Here is a 4,287-nt window from a genome sequence, read left to right as displayed (position 1 = left end):
ATCTTATGCACCTTCTTACCACCTTTTTATTTCAGGTGCTCCAGGCAACCCAAAATCAGTTCATTACAGGATAAGGCAGCTCTGGAAGGCTTGAGTGAAATGGATTTCCAGACCAGAGTCTTGTCAGTTTTGTGTGTTTTACACAATGTTGGAATGGGATGGCTGAAGGACAGAGGTGAGAAGGTGAGTGGGAATTCTGGCTTATAGTGCAGGATATAGTTTCTCTGGTTCCTGTCAGAATCATGAAGGACAACTTCAGAGTGATTTTTCTGGTGACTGTTTTAGGTCTATTCATTGCAATAGTTTTTCACCTGCTTTATTAGCAGTAAATCTTTGTTATGCTGTTTTTACCATCCCCTCAGCCACAAGGGCCTGTTCTGCTTTGTCTGCTTTGCAACCTCCTTTTAGGCTATTTATATAAAAAGAATGCTTTGTAAGTCAGGGCTTTATCCATTTTAGGGGTTATATATCAGACTAAAGAGAGAAACAAAGAAAAAAGGAATCAAAGGAAATTGTCACGGACGAGAGGTAGCAAAAGGAACAAACTTTTTCTCCCCATCTATGATTGACTGCAGAACAAAGTCAGACTGGTTTAGTTAACCATAGGGTATAACAATCAGGCTTGAGGTTAAACTTATTTTCCTGAGGACAGTAGGATAATTTACCTGAGTATCACATTTGTAATAAAGACGTTTTTAGGTGAGTGATTAGAAACTAGAAGAGGGAATACTGGCACAGTCAGGTTGAAGGCCACAGCTGCAGATGCAAGAAGAGTTCCACTTCATCACAATATAGCATTTTAGAAAGGGCAATACTTTTCCCTAATAGACTGGTTACCTATTGGTGTTTCTCAGCATCCTAATGCTCTTTACTACTTTAACAAAGACACAATCAAAAAATGTATTATTTGACTAATAACTGCAGTAAAGTGTTTTTCAAAGATACTTCAGTTCAATCTTAACAGTTTGCTTGAATTGGGTCTTAACCTCTCTCTTTCAACTTCATTGTCTGGGGTCCATGTTAGTCTTTGTCTCTCAAACGTTGGATGTTTAATTATATGTCCAGAACCTGGAGTGTCAAAACCCCTCCTGTTTCACAATGGGCCCAAACTGCCTCCTTCTCTTCTCCGACTCAGGCTCTTGCCTGCTGATTCCTCTTAAAAGCTAAACCTTTGTTTCCAGTTTCCGTCAGAGCTGCTAATGGAACCTGGCTAAGGGAAAGGAAATTGAAAACACTGCAGCCAAACTAAGGAATGCAGACTGCAGACTTTGAGCAGATCTTAGCAACTTAGCTTGTTTCAGGCAGCAAACAGGTACAACTTTCCACATACACTCAAGCACAAACAGCATAGCAAAGCAGTTTACTTACCTGGGCTACAGAACCAAGTCATTGGAAAGAAAATAAAGGTTGTAAGGACTCAGATGAAAGTTTACAGGTACCCACAACCATTCTTGGTTGTTCCTGTGGGAATTTTAGGACATGATTAGGTTCTCACGTGTCATCAGCTGTGACTCTGACACAGGACAGAGAAATGTAACAGCACTCAGAACCATCTCCATAAAATCAAGCCATTAAGTCCTAAGTGGAGAATTTGGACTAGAGCTGCTGATGAACAGTGAAACCACAGACCCGTCAGTGGCCAGGAACAGCTCTACAGTTCTCTGTACAGGACTGAGTGATTTGTCTTCTTTTATAGAGTTTTTTCAAGTCTGATTATGGTTGTTACACTGATACAGTGAACCGTGCATTGGGATCTGACCTGATCTGCAGAGTGTCCAGGTGAATAGGAATTACAAGCTAAGTTAGGATCTAGGTGCTGAGAAATTGTAAGTAAAGTTGTAATATAAATTCTGTATTAAACTACCTATTTATTGTAATAAATTCTGCAGTATGAAAATCATAATATAGAATGGTCTCTGAATTCTGTTAAGAATATAAAGCTTAAATTGCAACTATAATTTAGTGCCATCATCACTCTGCCAAGGATCCCTGAAAGAATCTGTCCATCCTCTCCATATTGGATGACAGCATTCTCCACTTCACTCTCTTAGGGTCTTTGCAGTGCAAGTTTCCCACCTCCAACAGTTATGTCTTTGGTGTCTAGTTTCATTTCACAGTGCCAACTCTCTACAAGTGGTGAATCTCTGACACTTCACCAGCTACACATACTCCACAGGTTAGAAGATGCACCTGTTGCAAAATGTGGAATATGTTAACATTTTTTAAAGAAAGGATGTTCTTTGATGTTTGATCTTTGTGGACTTTCAAGCCTAAAGAACAAGAAAGGTTTAATCCATGAAACAGAAAACAGCGAACAAGCTCTACGTGATGTCCAAGTGTTGGAAAGACAAATGACTTGTTGGTAGAATTGCCTTAAGTCTTGACACATTCCAATGATCTCAGACCTAGAGGGAGTTTGGGAAGAAGGTTGTACCACTGAAAGTGGACACAGGGAAGGCAGAATTTACAGGCCACAAGGATATTTGGCAGAACCCCTAAGATAAGGAAGAAACTAGTAAAAACAACCCAGCAACTGTGCTGAATCAGCTTCGACTGGGTACAAGGTAATTTCAGCAGGAGCAGATTGCGACCACTGACTCACGGCCACCAACCCAAGAAATCCACGGGCTCAAACAAAGAGAAAGACTGAACAAGCAGACTAATTAACATGAGAAGTGAGAGAATCATTAGCCAACAGAAAATAGAATACTGCTTAATAAGAGAACTAGGTAATTTGTAGCCAAGGAACATTAATGCCTTTGTTTGCTAAACAGTATAAACAGTAAAAAGTTTTTGCAGTTGTGATGCTGTCTTTGTGGATTTGCCACCCAGTGCCCCTTTCTGTGCAGAACTGCCAGTACATCAAATACCTCCACTCTGCGCATGATCAGCCTTTTGCACACTGGGTGCAAGAATCTCTTTTTGCAACACACCTAAACTAGACAGAACCCACTGTATACCATGAAGGACTGCTACCTGCACTGGGCCAATATTTATTATTCAGAAAAAACAAAACAAAACAAACAAAACCCCCCACTATCTCAAGATAAAGTTCAAACTTACAAACTCTACTGTATTTCGGTCCTGACAGCTGATCAGTGAAATCTATGGAGGAGGTAAGCAGTTGAACAGACATGAGCAGTAGTAACTGTATTTTTGAGGCGAATAATCTGATCTTTCTGCACTAAACTTAGAATTATTATAACAGCTTACCAGAGGTTTAAATATCAGGGGCTGCTTATGTCCCATGTTCCTCCCTTCCAGCTGCTGAATTTTCCCTAAAATGGCAGGCCTGCAAAGCGTTCCCAAAGGTATAGTAGCTGGTCAGGAAGGTGCAGAGACCTGCTAGCAAGGTGCTTCCACTCAACAAATGGAAATCCTACGTAGACCATAGAATAATGCAGTTTCATGGGGACTTAAACACAAGTGGATTAGAAAAACAAAGTTAGTTGCTTATAACCCAGGCCTGATAGACAAGGTTTAATCTTCGATTAGCCCACATCACATATGATTTCACACCATTTTAATCACTCTTGCCCTGGGCATTATTAACCCCGAGGAAGGTGCCTTCATAACCTGCAGGGTATCAGGGAACCTCAGCATGCGTTTCTCTATTCTTTTAAGCCATATATTGTCGTATAGCATTTTGAGGTGAGATTGATTACACTGTGCCCACACCGCACCATCTCTCAGGTGCCTTTACAGCGGGGAGAGCCTTCGCGGGGTCTTTTGTGTCGCGACGATATCCTTCGCTCGGCTGTCTTCGCCCCTCGTCCCATGCTTGCGGGAATGTTTCCCACAACGTATGACATCGCTGCTGCCAATCCCGTGCCACCACTCCGTGACAGCCCCGGCAGAACTCCTCGAGTGCCCTCGCCAGCACTGCGGGGCGAACCTGCGCTCCCTCCCCGCGGTGTCCCCGCATCTGTCCCCGCATTCGTGCCCGGCACAGCCCCGCACGACCAGGACAGCCCGGGCCACCGGCTGCGCCCCCCCGCCCCTCCTCCCCGGGCTCCCGGAGCAGTACCGCACTGCCCCGCCCGTGCCACGGCGCTCCTCATCCTCCCCGCCCACCATCTTTTCCCCTCCCAGACAGGCACAGCCGAGGCGAAGCGGCAGGCGGGCGGTTGCCTCCATCTCCCTCCCCTTTCTCCTCAGATGGCCTTTGCAGCCGCTGCAGGGTTATTATTACAGTCCGTGGCTGCTCCCTGCCTTCCCCCTCCCACTGCTCCATCCCTCCGCCCCTCCGCGCCTCTGCGCAGCGCCCTGGCCCCGCTCCCCGCCCGC

Source organism: Manacus candei, unplaced genomic scaffold, assembly GCF_025592945.1.
Source record: "Manacus candei isolate 608988 ecotype Guabito, Panama unplaced genomic scaffold, ASM2559294v1 h1tg000016l, whole genome shotgun sequence".
In the NCBI taxonomy this organism is placed as follows: domain Eukaryota; kingdom Metazoa; phylum Chordata; class Aves; order Passeriformes; family Pipridae; genus Manacus; species Manacus candei.
The sequence above is the reverse complement of the archived record's forward strand: the minus strand, read 5'-3'. Positions refer to the sequence as shown.